The following is a 17,503-nucleotide window of genomic DNA, read 5'->3' as shown; positions in this document are numbered from 1 at the left end:
CATCACACATTGTTGAGGAGGGACATGTAATGACTTATTTTAGCACCACACTTAAGGGTGAAGCTTTGAATTGCTTTTCCAAGCTGCAAGAAAATCCTCTTCCTAGTTTTATCGATTGTGAGCAAAAATTCTTAGTCGCTTTTCTCAAACCTCCAAACTTTTTCTCATTTTTTCAGCAACTACGCTTCTTAAAGAGAAATTATCCTCATGAAAGCATTGAGCAAGCCGCCATGAGGTTCAGGTATTTTATTGAACATTATACTCCCAATTTCAACATTGATCCGCTTACCATCATGGAATCATTTCTTAGGGGGTTGCATCCTAGTATTCAAATTTTATTGAGGGCTCAAGCTCCACAAGATTTAAATACTGCTATCACGTATGCCGTTAATGTGGAAAGTTCTTATAGGCGTGCTTATGAACCACAACTAGTTGCGACTCCATCTCCATCGTATTACCCATGGCTAGCACAAAACTCTTTACCCATGTCCATTCCTAGTTTATCTTTATCAGCCCCATCTTATATACCCCAATTACAATCAACACCACCTCTACAGTTACCACCTCTTACCGCATGCCAACTTCAAAATGCACCATCACCTCTTTTTCTCCCAGCACCCACACCCACTATTAACACTTCCTCTTCATCCACCTCTCCACATATTTCAACGCCAGTTTCTTATGCTCCCCCAAATTTTGTGACTTATCCTCAATCTACTTCTACCACTACACCTTCCATGCATTGTAAGGGCAAGGATGGTTATGAGAGCAATGCATCTAGTATAGGGGGCTTGAAGGACATGATGACTAATTACATGAACCAAATGAATAAAAACATGAAAGTTGTGACTGTAGATGTGAAATTTCTGAAGCGTCAACAAAATTTGTTGTTCGCTCGTCGCTCTAAGCTTAATCCCACTAAGATTGTGTGTCGAGCTTGTGGCGTACCCGGCCATCTTTCCGAAGATTGTCCCACTGTTATCTGCACTTATGAGAGATGTTTGGGTAGGGACCACACTGAAGAAAATTGTTATATTAAGATGTGCCACATGATGAATAGAAACTCTTCAATACCACCCCTAGTCTCATAAACCATAAATCGGGAATGAGAGACCTCTTGGCCCTAGCTGGACACTTTTGCAAAGAGGGTCTCCTAGTTCTCCAGCCATGGCTTCTCCTAGTTTGGCACCCACAACCAACTATTATCCATCAATTAATATGATTGATTCTATTGCATTGCATGTGCATGCCATTACATGAAAGGGAAAAGAGAAATTTGTTGAGGAGGAGAGGGATCCTATAGGCGATGTTGCTACCCACCGACCCACCTGTGTCATTGTTCGCATTCCAGACCCTTTCCCCCAACCTCGACATGTTCGTACTCACTGTACGCTAAGTAAGTTATTACCTCCTATACCTTCTTTTGACCTTGTTGTTGCTGCTCCTAATAAAGTGGAGCTTACCATGTCCCTACCACAATACCTTCTCACTTCTCCATCTAGTCGTGCTCTTTTGAGGAGGCTTGCAGAGCTTTGGGTTCTTCAAAGGGGGTGATTCCTATTCTTCCTGCTATTCAAAAGGTGGATTCCCTTCTTGCTAAGTTGAAGAGTGTCCCCAAGTGGAGTGCATGATCCACCAACTTGTGATCCCACATACTATAGTTGATGGCAGGTTGGGCGTCAACGTTTTGAGTTACATCACCTTTTCCAAGCTTGGAAAATATTTTAATGGAGGTCCTATTACTGGGTTACACATGGGCGATTAGTGTTTTGTGAGTGTTGAAGGTTTTATCCAAGGTTTGCCCGTTACTGTGGCGGGTCAAATTGTGGTGATTGATTGTTATGTTTTGCACCTTAGCCCGGGACCTGGGCGATACCAACTTCTTTTAAGGAGATCTTGGATATGGCGGATTGATTATGTTATTGATATCCCCAGAGGATAGTTGTTGTTGGGTAGAGGATCTTCTCGTGTGGTTCTGGCAGCTTATCGTTTTTTTATTATGAGCCATGGGGTTACTTCGGAAATTGAGAGTGATGTTGATGATGAGTGTAGTTCTATTTACACCCAGTTCTTATTGTATTTACCCTGATTCTATTGAGACTACCCTTGATGAGGATGAGGAGACTCCACCTTTGGCTAGAGAGGAAGACAATGTGAGGGTTCCTATAAAGGGGGAGGACAAAGTTGTGCTTTTGGGAGCTTCTTTAGAGTCACCATCAAGGGAGGAGGTTATTTTTTTATGTTGGGAGTACCAGGAAATTTTTTCATAGGATTACACGGGGTGGAAAGGTTTCCCACCCGAGTTAGTTGTGCATCACACCCCACTTAAACCAGATGTTGTTCTCGTTCCCATCAGCGTCAGTGTAGATTGCCAAAGCATTATAGAGAGGGGGTCTATATGGAGACAAAAGGAACTTTTAGAGGTTGGGCTAATTTTTTCCATGGATAACATAGAGTGGGTTTCCCCTATTGTTGTTGTACCCAAGAAAAATAAGCAGCTTAGTATATGTGTTGCTTATAAACAACTTAATAAGGCTACAATCAAAGACTACTATCCTTTTCCTTTGACTGACCAAATTTTAGATGCTTTAGCTGGGAGGGAGGTTTATGGATTTATGGATGGGTTCTTGAGATACAACCAGATGGTTGTACCTGATGAAGATAATCTTAAAACCACTTTTACCACCATCTTTGGGACATTTTCATATCATGTCATGCCATTTGGATTATGCAATGCTGGTGCATCATATCAGAAATCTAAGCATGAAATGTTTTGAGATGACCTTATACACTTTCGTAAAATATTTATAGACGACATGGCATGTGGATCACTCGAGCGAATTTTCTTAAAGCCCTCCATTATGTGTTTCAAAAGTGTTGAGAGAAGTCCATTGCATTGAATGCTTGGAAATGTGTGTTTGGAGTCTCCTATGGTATTTTATTGGGGCATCTTATTAGTGAACACGACATAGATATGGATCCTACAAAGGTTGAGGCCATCCTTGCCTTTCTTGCACCTACTACCGTTCGTCAGGTTAGAGGATTTCTTGGGTTTGCTAAGCATTATAGCTGTTTTATTAAAGATATAGCTCATCTTATTTTACCACTTAATACTCTTTTGAGGGTTGAGAAAAAGTTTATTTGGGGACACCTCAAGAGACCTCCTTTTCTTCCCTTAAAAGTTCATTTACTAAGGCTCCTATTCTTAAGCCACCCGATGCTTTCAAACCTTTTCATTTATTTTCCACTTGCTTGCATTATGTTTTTTCTCGTTGCATTGCCCAAATTTATGACAAGAAATTGCATCACGTTGCATATTATAGTTGCAAGCTTAAAAATGCAGAGACACACTATACTTGGTAGAGCAGGCTTGTTTAGCTATTGATGAGAGTACTAGGAAGTTTTACACCTATTTATCCATGAAGCACTCCATTATATATGTGTCTAAATACTCATTACACCTTATGATGAATAAGATGGAGCCCCCTGAGCATATTATGTGATGGCTTGTTGAGTTGCAAACCTTTGATTATGAGCTTAAATACAAACCTCCTGCATTTCAAAAGCTTGTAGATTGATTGGCTAATGTACCTACCTGTGTTGACGAGTCTGTCACACCTGAATCTGATTTGTTTTGCATTGAGCATTCTCGAGAGTGGTATGACCAAATATCTCATTATTTGTCTACCTTAAAATTTCCCCCATCCATGAGTAAGGCTACTAAGAAAAGATTAGTTACCCATGCAAATAAATTCTCTATTATTGATGGGTATTTATATCATAAGGGGTTTGAGGACATTTATCACCGTTGTGCTGCACAGGAAGAGATCCCTCATATTCTAAAAGAGTGTCATGATAGTGCATGTGGGGGACATTTTGCTAAGACGTTGACCGCATTGAAGATCTTGAGAGCATGGTATTGGTGGCCTAGTGTGTTTAAGGACTTGTTTGAGTGGTGTAAGAGATGTGATGTTTGCCAGAGAGCCACCCGTCTTGAAAATCATTTACGCCCTAACAATCCTATTATGGCCACATTACCATTTGTGAAGTGGGGCATTAATTATGCTGGGCCCATCACTCCTACATCTAAGCATGAGAAATCCTGCATCATTGTTGCAACTCATTACTTGACAAAGTAGTCTGAGGATAGAGCGATGAGGGATGATGATGCACGCACTATTGCTTCATTCTTGATTGATCACGTTATTTGTCATTTTGGGGCACTAGCCGAATTTGTATCCGATAGGGAGCACACTTTTTAAATGATCTTCTTGACGATCCCACTTCTTACTTTAACATTAACATGATAAAACTACCCCTTACAAGCCTTCTACCAATGGGCAAGTTGAGAGCACTAATAAAGCGCTAGTAACTATTTTAAGAAAAATTGTGATGTGAATGAGGGATTGGGATGAGAAACTACTAGCAGATGTGTGGGCGCATAACACCACTTTTAAGGAGGCAACATGTTTTACTCCCTTTTCTCTCGTTTATGGTCAAGAGTGTGTGCTACCATTGAGCCTGAACTTGCCACCTTGAGGTTCTTGCATGCACATTCGATGCCTTTGGAGGAGAGTTTGAAAGAGAGGTTGGGCACATTAGAGCACCTCAATGAGTGGAGGATGAGAGCTTACTTACATCAAGAGGTAGTAAAAAAGCATCAAACAAAACAAAGAGAAAAGGAGGCTAAAACCTATGAAGACTTGGAGGATGGGCAATCAGTTCTCTTATATGATGCATGTCATGAGTTATTCCCCGAAAAGTTGAGCCATGTTTTGTCCAAACCTTACCGTATTGTCGAGGTATTTCCTAGGAACAAGGCCCAAATTGCAAAAATGGATGGGACATGGTTTTCCACAGAAACCAATTTTGATAAAATTCAACCTTATTGGATGTGATCTTCTTCCTTGTTGATGTTGGCGGTGAGTCTTCTCTTTGGTCTCTCTACTTTGATGGAGATTGCACGATAAAGAGAAGGTTGGAAGTTGTGGTAATGTCATATACCCACCAAAGGGGGATGCTATTTTATTGGGAGTTCTTTTGGGAAATCATTTGAGTAAAATATTTTAGAATATCAAGCACTTTTGATTGGTTTGAGAGCTCTACTTCTTGTGGGAGCAGCAGATATTCATATTTATGGAGATTCAGAGCTTGTCATGCACCAATTTCATGGCAAGGCCCACACCCTTCACCCTTTAATGCACTACTATATCCTTTTAGCTCGTCGTATCTTCACCCATTTTACCTCTTCCACCCTTACCTTTTTACCTCATCCGGAGAACCGTGTTGCAGATTCCCTTGCTTTGATGGCCCTATCTCAATCTTTCACCCAAAATTTCGATAGGTCCTTAGTGAAAGCCTCATCCATCCATGATGATCCTTGGGATATGTTTCAAAATGTTACATGTTTGGGATTAGAGGGGTTACCTACTTATCCTAGGCATTTCTGAACCTACCATTGTTTATTCCCTCATTTTATACATGACTCATAGACTTACACACCTTTCTGATATCACTTTCCTCGCTATTGACCCTTGCCATTTGCTTATGATTCTGTAGCCCAATGGATAAAGCACCGGTCTAATTGGAAAATTTCGGTTCACACTAGCAAACTAGTTTTCCTTGCAGGACGCCACTATTGCTTTTTTTTTTTGGGACAAGTGCATCGTTTATATCCCAGTACCACCACATGCATTTTTATGTGCACATGTATTGCATTACCACCGTGTTGCACTCATTTGCATCCATCTCGCAGCCATCTACACTATTTTTTTTCTAAAACTAAAGTGCTTAATCTTGGTCAAGAAAGGGGTTTCCCTTTCTTGATCAAGAAAGGGGTTTCCATTTTGTAATTATAAAGAATTTGGAAGTCGACGATGTCGCCTGGTGGATTGCGAGCAAGCGAAGGCATCACCACTCGCGCCAACACAAAACACCCAAACATTTTTTGTGGTTCACGTTTTGATCAATTTTCAAATGCTCATTCAATTTACAAAATAATAGGGTTGAGTTTTTTTAGAGTTGGCATGATTTTAAAAAATTAAATGAAGAGGTGCCTTTTGGGTTGGTGTCTGCTCGTGAAGAAGAAGAGGGGCAAGGGGCTCCATTTCCAAAGGCCAGCCTGCTGATGGAGACCATGCTGTAAGCTTTTTGTTGCATCTATAAGCATTGGTGTGTGAGTATTCTCTCCATAAAGGAGAGAGAGGGAGAGACAAGCTCTTCTGATTAAATCAAAACCAGAGAGAGAGTTAGATGGAGAGGCCTCCCTTTGCCAATAGCTAAGTCAGAGAAAATCCGGGCTACATCTTGCAAATAAGAGTAGCAAGGTCGTCACTCTGTGGAGAATCAATGAGAGAGAGAGAATCTACCTCTGCATAAAATCAATGCTGCCCTCAAGGGCTACCAAGAAGGAGGCCTGACTCAGGGAGTCAAGAGACCAGGACCAAAGAGAAGGCGAGATTTTCTCAGAGAGTCGAGGAGCAAAGGCCGTCGAGAGCGATAATTGGTGAGAGAGCTTGGCTCTCTGCACAGGGTCAAAAAGATGATAGAGAGAAAAGGAAAGAGAGAGAGAATCTCTAGGTTGAGAATTGGGTAGAGAGTAAAAAAAGAGTACTTGAAAGGACATAGAGAGGTTTCATTCAAAGAGAAAGGGGAGAGAGGGAAATAAGAGAGTGAGAGACGGTGTCTACATGTGTGAGCGGGGCATATCTAGTGAGAGAGAGTACCATTATATTGAAGAGTCAAATACAAGCCGCAAACCTTAGAGATTGCAAATGTGATATCGAAGTCGAAGCACAACGTTCCAGTCCATTTCTAAAGGCAACCATATTTTTGATAAATTCTATAAAATTAAAAACACAACACACGCTCTCATATAGCACCACATAGAGCTAGCCATTGCTGCACATTGTAAATTTATTAAAATTGAAGCTTTGTATCCTCCTGAAGGGTTGTGAGGGTTTCTCTAAGCCTCACCATCAAATTTTGACTACCGACACTAGGACTTCGAGCTAAGTTTTCTCCTCTCCTCCTATTTTGATATAAAAACATCTAGAGTATACATTTCTAAAAGCAATTCATGCTCGTATATCATAATATAAACCCAAACTTGTGCCTATATCCATTGTGTCAACTCTCAAAAGCATTCTCTATATCACTCTGTTAACAATTGTCATCATATTAGTGTCAGTACTATGTTTGTTGTTTGTGATTGTTCATTTATATCCCAACCACTTGAGTGCCCCCGGTAGAAGACACTCAACACACTATTTTATTCCTAGATTCCATCTATCTCATCAGGTTTCGGGGTAGCTATTGCACTCTTTATACTATTTTTGGGTCTTTGTCCTCTTTGCCTTGCTCGTCCAGATATTTTCCAAACAACTGTTTTGAGTATTGTTTCAAGTGTAGCTCACCAAATTTGCTCTAGCTTTTGATAGACAACTCTAAATTGATTCAAGTATAGCTAAGAAAAAATCTTGTGACCAATAGGACACACCAATAGGTTTTGGTTTAATAGCTGATATTTTTAAAGTTTCATATATCCAAAATTTTAGGGTATCTAGAACTAGTTTCCAAAGACCAGAGGGTGACAAATACCTAACTTTTGAGAGATCTCACCAGGGATAAAAAGGGAGAAGTTGCACTAAGCCAAGTTCGGCATCCACCACCAGGGTTTTCTACTCAAGTGAGAGACATGAAAAGCGCAAGAAACATTGCAATACCCTCAAGAGAGAATCAATGGAGACCTAGAGCAAAGGCATCCTTTGATCAATAAACCAAATGTGTGATTTGTCAAAACCAACAAATCCATGAGAGTTCTGACGGATTATGCTCATGAGGATTGTATAGGTTCACAAATGGAGATCCATATACCTTCTACAAGTGCATAGAATCCAATGAAAGAGAGTTGACTTAGCATAAGAATCTCTATGCCTTTATGTATATAGATACCCATAGAGTACAAGTTTTGATGGTAGATAAGTATGGAGAGTTAAAACTTGTCAATCCAATTGACATAGAACAATATAAATACAAGGGGACTCTAATCTCTACTTACTTTCAACCAAAAAGAATGCTAGAGCACACATCAGAGAGGATTTCACCGAGATTTTCTCCAAGACAAGAAGAGCGAGTGAGAGACATCTTTGCAAGAGACCACAAATTGGTCATATGGGTGACTAAATCACAACAAATGATACCATATCAAGTGGCTACATCTGTCAAATAAAACTACAATGAGTCAGGGGATCCATATGATCATGTCCCACTCTTCAAACTAGTTTTGAGAGCAGAACATATTGTGGATTTCCACACACAGTATGAGGCATTTGGGTTGACATTAGAAGGGACAGCTTTGACGTGGTTCCAACCACTAAACAGAAATGATTTTCCAAACATAGTACAACTCTTGTAAGAATCACAGAGGAATCCTCAAAAAGGGAAATCAAGTACAACATGGTATCACAGATATAAACAAAAAGAAAATGAGAAAGTGAAGGAAGCTTTTCTTTGGTTTAAACAGTACATAGAGAGGTGTCCTATGAGAGATGACAATATAACACTTTGAACGATATATAGAGAGGTTTCCTATGAGAGAGTTATCACAAGATGAGAGATTGTTAGTTCTCTTCATTGAGGCTTGATAAATGAGACTCTGAAAGAGAAACTTCATTTGAAAGCATCCACAAAAATTGAGCAAGTCACTAGAAAATCTATATATCTAGTTGACAATTGTAAGGCCTACAGAGGTGTGACTAAAGAGGCAGATAATGTGACGAGTGGTGCCTCTTCCCCAAAGAGTGTATTTGTAACAAAGTAAGATGTTTAGACTCCTATGAAACCAAGCATCAATCAAGTGGTTGAGGAGGTGATTATAAGAATAATCCAAGGCTATAGACATGACATGAATGAGTGACAACAACCCACAAGAAGATGTGACTATGTGGAGGAGATAATCCAACCCCATGATGTACCACTCAACCTAGACCGCAATGTATGCTAGTGAAACAATCACCTCTTCTGAATGATGATAGAGTAGTAGTCAACTACACTCAACCAATGTATATGCCACAACCCATGACAAACCTGTATTTCATGGATGAGAATATGATAATGTTCATAGCCAATCAAGAGTATGGATCAAAGAACATTCTTACTATGAAAGAACAAGCATTGGCTACACCACCAACTACACAATAAGTAGGACAATTCTATGATTGTGGAGGTGACCATTGGGCACAAGGTTGTCTGAACAAGAGTCAACAAATAGAAATCTTTGGATTTTGTGATGGTTGTGGGAGAGACCATCTACTCCCACATTGTGCTAGGAATCCAGACAAGAAAGGGAAAGCAACAATGAACATGGTAGCAGTGATACCTTCTTTGAGTGGATTTGATATAGAATCAACGGCTCCTATACATGTGATGACAAGATCTCAAGCTCAAGAATCCACCAAAAATACACTTGTCAAGGATGAACCCAAATTGCTTGCACAAACAAATATCGAGAACATATCAATGAGAACTGGAAGAAAATTGTGGAAATCCAAACAAGACAAAATGAAAGAAAAAAGGTTGAAGGAGAAGACCGCCCTAGAAATTGAGCTACAACAAACCAAAGAGCAGTTGAAACAAGAAAGGGAAATAGGGAGCGAATGAAAAAAGAGAAATCATCCAAAACTTCATCGAGAGGTTTGGTCCAGAACACGAAACAAAAATGAGACATTAGAGTGGTAAAAATGATGGATACCAAAAGCTTGCACAAATTGATGTCTTCTCCTATACAATGTAATATTACTCTCTAAGAGTTGCTAAAAATCAGACCGCCTCTATGGGGCCAAATGGGCAAACACTTGGAAAAGATGGGGTTGAAAATACCTTCACATGACAAACTTGCAAATGAGAATATATTTACAACTCAATCTGAGAAACCACGAGCAAAGCTGATACACCAGTGAATAAAGTGGATGACTATTGCAAAGGAGAAGAAGAAAACACCATCTTACCACTAGAGTACAAAGAGATAGACATACTTGATAGTGGGGCTGGAATAGCCTTACTACAATGGGAACCTAGGTGAAATGGGAAAGACCAGCTCGAAGGAAAATGTGCATGAAGTTGCAACTAGCATACGGATATGTAGAGAGACCCTTAGGTATGCTAGAACAAATTATTGTATCCTCTTATGGAATCGAGTACAAGCACACTTTTGTTGTGATTAACTTTGGGAAAGGCAACAACTTTGAGGTTATTTTGGGAAGGCCATTCATGCATCAACTCAAAATGGTTCAAGATTGGGGCTATGACCACCTCTACTTACGGTATAAGGGTGCCACAACAAAGGTCAACACAAAGGACCATAGCTATAGAGGCGTAAATCAAACCTTGATGGAATACTTTGTCATAAGTATGGGTTTATGAATGCTATTGCCTGCTTGATTAGTGAAAGATGCGCATGTTTGGATGTGCAGATCATCTGAATGCAGAAGCCTAAGAAAGGAAGATTGTATCCTAGAGAGAAAAATATAATACAAGACTTACATTAAAGGGACATTCCCAGAAGATTTTTTTGAACCCTTTGGATGGGGGCTACTCTAGATGTGCGTGTAAACAAAATAACGACTACAAAATTTTATGACAAGAATAGCTATGATATAAGTCATAGCTATTCTTTACGATAAAAGTCATTGCTTTACAATAAAGATATTGAGAGAAGATAATGAGGTTTGTGAGTATGAAAGTAGAAAAGTTGCGACATATAGCTACGTCATGGAGCATGATGCCAAAGTGCAAATGAAGGAAGCAGAGTAACCATAAGAATATGTCATCATTGACATACTTGAAGAATCGACAAAAGTTGTTTCAAAGAAGCCGACTCTAGAAAAAGCGCAAATGAAAGCAGATGAAGGAGAAAAGTTTCCAAGTTTAGCATCAAATATTCATCAAATGCAAGATCAAGAGAAGAACAAGGATAAGGAAGAAGATAAATTCTCTCCTACAACAATTAAATTCACCATATGTGGAGAAACAAAACTAAAGATCACACATTTAGCTATGGTGGATCCTTATGTGACAAAGAATTTAATGTCTTATGGCACGTGGGTAAAGATGGGAAAGCCACCAATCACAAAGCTAGAAAAAACAGTATACACAAGTTCAAAAATTCCGATTGCTTTGGAGTGGCCAAAGCCGTACTCAAGCTGAGTATTGGGGAGTTCAAGGCCCAAGGAGTCCACCTCAAAATATGTAAGTGTAGCACATGAATTCACCTAGAGGAGTTTTTTATATACCAAAGAGTTACATAATTACATGTACATGAGGGGTTTAAAAATGGAAAATTGAAAAAAAAAACCTACAAGTTTATAAAGGAAGAGGGGTCTTTTAATTCATATGAAGTGTGTATGTATAGGGGTTTTAAAAATACCTCTTAAATGCACGTGTTATAATATTTCTAAAAGGTGAAACCCCCCGGGGTTCAAGGACACATTCAACATAATTGATTCCCATCAAATCAAAAAGAGTCTAGTCTTGACAAAAAGCTGGAAGAAAATCTTCTTTCAACAACAACAAAAAGCTTCAATAACAACAACAACAAAAGCCCCAAAAGCACGTCAAGTGCATGCAAAAAAGGAGCAACCAAACATCCTGAAAAGGGGTAAAGATAAAGCAAACACTGAAGTAGATCAACCTTTCAAGTCAACTTTACCTTCAACGAGACTCCATCAAACTTCCTATGCAACCTTACATCAAGAGCCACACGATCAACAATGCAATGGAAACCGCAGAAAAAGGTTTATCACCCAAAGTTTCCATAACAAAAAAGCCTCCAAAAGGAGTGGAAGAGAATGAACCAAGTGTTTGTATCCAAAGAGCACATCAAAGTCAAAGACCTAGTTTGGATACATCAAGCACATGTTGAACTCAAAAAAACCAAAGGTCATCAAGTGGGTAGCATCAAATGAGTCAATCACTGCTCATGGCTACTTTCAAGAGAACACCAATGTTTGGGCCAAAACGCCTAAGGTAATAGCGTGGACCTACTCACCCCAAGAAAATCGTTCTACAAAAATCACACTATCAAGGGAAGTTAAACACCTCAAGAAGGAGAAAGAACAACTGCAAAAGGCATCAAAAGAGACCTTCAAAGCAATAAGTAATGTGTTAAGTATGGGTACAAGATTCAAAAGCTACCCAACCAAGACATGTGAACCAACAAAAATTATTCCAGTGAAGCTACTCAAAGCACAAGGATTTTACAAAGGTAACACTCAAATATGTTTACCAAAAGTAGTAGCTCAACCTGGAAAAACAAATAACAATATTCATCTAGCACAAGTCTCTACCCAAAGGCAAGAAGTCAAAACCAAGCACCAACAAAAGTGAGTCAACACTAAGGGTGCGATGACCTCTAGATTAATACCTTGTCAGCTACTGCAAAAACAAGGCTTCTACAATGTTAATCATTAGATATGGATACCAAAGCCTAGTCTTCATCAAGCCAAAGAAAAAGACCAAATGCAAAGACGGTCACACAATGACCAAAAATAAGATGGGTTTTAGAATTTCTAGTGGGAACTCAGTCACAAAGAACCCACAAACATCAACAACCGTTTCTCATGGGAGATAAAGCAAAGGCTCCAATAGTCACTACAACAACAAAAGAACTATGCAATGAAAGAGGCCTAAATTTCCAAGAACTTATGGAATTGGGTTTTTGGCCTTGAATAGGTACATCCAAGTCGCCATAAAAAACACGTGGCATAAAAGTCAAAGTCGGACAGCTAAGCCACTAAATGAGTGAGGTGTTAGTCCCAAAGCTTCGAGTAATATTCTTTGTGGTCTAAGAGTCTTAGCTATTCTAGGCACTTCTCAAGCTAGAAGAGTTGAGAATATTTATGTTGTGTCACTCATGCTGGTATAGGTGAGCATAAGAGTCGATTTCTACGTATTTTAAGTTTGGTGAATTGAAGGAGGAAGTCCAAAAGACACTCATGCACTACGCACAATGAGGTAAGAAGATTCTACATCAAAAACCCTTCTTGGAAACATGGAAGCTATTGTGACATCCTTTGATGTCACATGTGCTACATTTATTCCTTGAAGCACCTATCTTCACATTGCACGCTTTTGTTTGATAAATTTCTCATATGTATATAGAGTGTCCCATAATTGGCACTTGCATTAGACACTTTTCCTTTGTTTCTCTCAAGCAGTCACCTTGCAAGAACACATACTCAAAGTCCAATTGATCATCTCTAATAAGAGCATATACCAAAGGTACTTTTTTCCAACCAAGTTCTTTTCTATTTGGTCATCCAAGATTTAAGAACCTAATCTAGAGACATCCATCACTACCCTCTTCTACATCAACAATAAGGAGATGGCTACCCACAACAATCATCAACGCATTGGATCAACAACTAAGGTCTCAACCATGCTTATCAAGAGCAACTCTATTTTAAAGGGCAATAATAAAACTCCAACAAACAATGGAAAGTTAACGAGTGGCCTATAAAGACAAACAATGAAAGCTTTTGCAAGAAAGCTATCAACAAAATGAAATATTGCCTTGAGAATTAAAGTCCAACACACGCATCACCTAGAATAGAACTAGTATGAATCACTCAAGGAAGGGGAGTGTCGCCAACTATAAAGCATACAAAGCTAAAGGCCAACCCTAAAGACAAAGTTGAAGACATCCCTTACAACAAGATTGCACATGATCGTGTCAAGAGATAGCATGAGCTAGGAAGGGGTGAATGTTAGTTGATTGATTGAACAAGCGTCCACCAAGCCACACAGTTGGACACCCCATTTGTACTCTACTATTTTTTTGAGCTAGTGTAGCTACACTGTGTGTGAATCCTGGTTCCAGAGTAGCATGGCAATTCTTGAGTTGTAATTCTATCAATGATATGTGTGAAGGCCCATGTGAGTCGGCCACTGGCCATTTAGACCTAGTTATAAAGGTCAATAACTTTAATGTGAAAGGAGGCTTATCTTTTGAAAGGAAAGAACTCTACTTACGTACACTCAATCGGCTACAAAGCTCCAACTTGTAATCATCACAACTAATGATTGGGAAATCTATTTTTAATTATAAAACCTGCATTGTGTTTCTCTTTCCTTTCTCTTTTAATTAAGTGTAAGCACTGGAAATTTTTGTGGTGGCAACTATGTCTTAATGAGCCTAATCTTCATATTTGAGTTTGTAAATCTCTATTTTTTGACATTTTGACCATAGGAGAGTCTTCCATAGGAAAACCTTTCTGGATAGTTTTCACAACCTTTTTCATGATAGATCATGATCTTGGTACCTGGTCAGATTGCGATCAAACTTGGTAGGATAGTACCCCTTGGTGTCTTAGACCTCCTCCCAAAGTTTTGCTGCATTCTGACTTTGTTGAGTGCCAAAATGGCATGATGACCTAGAGTGGTGAGAAAGGCCATAGACAAATTTCTTGATTATTGAGTGGTGGTTTGCTTATTGATTTGTTGTGTTTTCTTGTTAGGTTCACATCTTGAGTATTTTAAGTTGCTTCCCTAAGTATTCACATATTATGTTAGTGCCAGATAGTTATGCTAGAGACATCCGTCACAGTGACCCGCTGACACTCTCACTCCTTTTAATGAGTGTTTCTAGATATGTTCACATATAAGTACTTCCTGTACTTGACAAATGTAACATTTATTGACATCACTATATGAGACATATTCCATATGTCAAGAATATGAATATCTATGACTAACGCTAGTGTCTTTTCTTAATTATGTGTTGCAAGAGTCTCTCTGCGCGCGATAGTTAAATCCATCTATTGACATCACTACATGAGACATATTCCATATGTGGATAATATGAGCCTCTAGGACTAACAATGGTGCCTTTTTATTCATTATGTATTACAATAGAGTCCCTAAGTGTTGGTCAAATATGTTTATTAGACCATTTCAATTAAGAATTATTGGGAATAAATTTTATGGCTAGAAATTATTGTGTATCTAATAAGATTTGTTAATGTAACAAGTACTATAAATGCCATTAACAGATGGTTGTTTAAATTTTTAATGTTGCAATTATGCATAACTATGGTGCTCATAGAAAGGATATGTCATGTCAATGAAATGTTTTTGGACCTAAATGTGTTTTATGTTGAAACTTATTATGGTTCAAATGTTTTGGAAAGGCTACCTAGTAATATATCCCTATTGGGAATTGTCTATTGAGAGACTTCAATTAATGAAGGAATTTATCCAAGATTATATGGATATTTCAAAAGTTTCTTGCTAAAATGTTTTACAGAAATCAAATTAATATAATAAGTATGATGATGGGAAATTTTTGCAAGTCATTCTCATGAAAAGTCAAGAAGAGGTATTCTTACATGCTCTAGAACCTTTATAAAGTCCGAAACCTAGTCATCCATCTAGCTACCTCTTAGGTGCTATGATCAAAATACTCAAGTTAGCTAGAGGTCTGGTACATACACTGTCATATTCATCTAGTATTTTATGTCAGACGTTTATGTAAACACTACATAGGGATAATAATGCCGTCAATCAAGATGTTCTTGTTGATTTCATGGAAACTTCCATTCAACCTCATAACCCAACACATATTCTTTGACTATCATGGTATCACTCAAGTGGGAAAGTTATAGTGTTCTTAGGAATAAATACCCCACTTTGTTTTAGTGGGAAAAAATGATTCTCCAATGAGGAAGTAGTGTAAATCCAAGGGTAGCCAAACATGGCCAAATGTGAAATGACATAGAAGCTCGGGGGGTTCACTATAAGTAAAACTACCATATCAATGGTTTCAAGACGTGTTTGTAAAACCCCTTATCTGTGAATCCTTTGAGGAATATAATGTACCCTTTTCTTTTAAAATCTGTAAGTTTTTCTCAAATTCGAAAAAAGTGTACCCTACTGTATATATATTTCTGTAAGTTTTAAGAACTTTAAATACCCTTCTATTGAACTCACGTGATAGGTTAAATTTTTCTTAGGTGAACTACCCAAGCATGGAAGCTCAACCCTAGATATAGGAAGAGGTAGGATGGGAGAAGCAAGGTTTTCCCAGTCTTCCCTTAGCCTTTCACAAACCCTAAGTACTTGAATACACATGAAAGGAGCGGCTTTCTTAGAAGAATTTAATAATAGATCCATATGCAACACATACAAGAAGCAAGGAGTGCTATGCTTACCAAGAAGCCCAAGAAGTATGCAAATGCTAGCATGCTAATGTTGTGAGATATGCTGACAAAGTCTTGCCAAAAGCTTTCTTGAGCTAATGCAAAGTGCCTTATGCAATTCACAAAGTGCTAATGCATGTTTCTTAGAGAGTTTTTATTACAAAGGCAATGTTTCTTCCATTAGACAAAAGTGAAAAGAGAAATTCAATGATGTCTTACAATTGTATGCTCATTTTGGTGGGTTCAAAAAGGTGTTTGGACTCGAGATCCTATGTTTTCTTCTCATGTTTGTCAAGATTTTGCATCGTGGAACTAGTTCAAGAATAAGCTTTCAAGTTGTCTTTGTTTTCTCTTGGTTGGTTGGTATTTGTGAGTGTCATGTACCCATGTTCCTATTTAAATCATTGTAAGAGGATGGCATAGTGGAGAGAACTCCCTTGGCTTTAAGATGATGCATATAATGCCTATTTTGAGTGTGATTCTGATTGCTACTAATGGAGTATTTGACGACTTAATTCTTGCAAGGCTGTGATTCTTAGTATATGTGTTTTGTGGTTTCATGCTAACGAGCTCTGGTCATTGTGTTTGTTACGTGTGATCTTTGAGATGTCCATGCTATAAAAAGAGGTTTGATACTTCTCTCTGTTCCTCTTTGCTATTAAGACACAATTGTTGGTTTTGGTAAGAATCCAAGATATACAAAAACCTAATTTTCTTCTTGAGTCTCTCCTCTTTTCTTTTCCTCTCTCCCTTCACTTCTTAGTTCCTGACACACAAAACTAATTGGTGCCCCTACATTTTCTAAATTGTTTGTATGATATTTGGGTGTATAGTTGTTGTTTGGGGTTTCTATGTTGCATTTATGTGACACTCTAAGTCCTATAAGAAACATGGGAGCCTTGAGAGGTTTCTAAAGGCCACTTCAATTGTCACTTTCTCAAACCGCCTCCAATGCCCCCACTGAGCATGCCTTTGAAGATATTGTGTGTGCTCCATATATATGGTAAATTCATGATTGTACTTTTTCTATACATGTATGTTATTAATGCTCGTCTTTAGCAAGATCAATTGGGATGCATGAATCAAGAAAATCCATATGAATTTGAATGTGTTATTTGTAGAATTTTTGGTTCTTGTTGGCTAGCAAAAAAAAATGCATCAATTGATTCTTTAATCTTGCCTTTCATTTGATATGACCTTAGTTTGGAGGTGTACATCTATGTTTTACTTTAAGCATTAGGTCATGTGGTGTGTGTCTAGCCCATGGATGGAATAGAGGTTTACCCATTCTAGTTTGTATTTACACGTTC

General features: G+C 38.5%; 1 pseudogene; it reads left to right on the top strand.

The window, feature by feature from the left end:
- Positions 1–293: 293 nt before the first annotated feature.
- On the top strand, positions 294–3,578 carry LOC147429835 (uncharacterized; annotated as a pseudogene).
- The last annotated feature ends 13,925 nt before the right edge of the window (positions 3,579–17,503 follow it).

This window comes from Adiantum capillus-veneris, chromosome 22, assembly GCF_014529385.1.
Source record: "Adiantum capillus-veneris isolate H3 chromosome 22, ASM1452938v2, whole genome shotgun sequence".
Taxonomy (NCBI): Eukaryota; Viridiplantae; Streptophyta; class Polypodiopsida; order Polypodiales; family Pteridaceae; genus Adiantum; species Adiantum capillus-veneris.
This window is presented reverse-complemented; position numbering and strand designations above follow the sequence as displayed.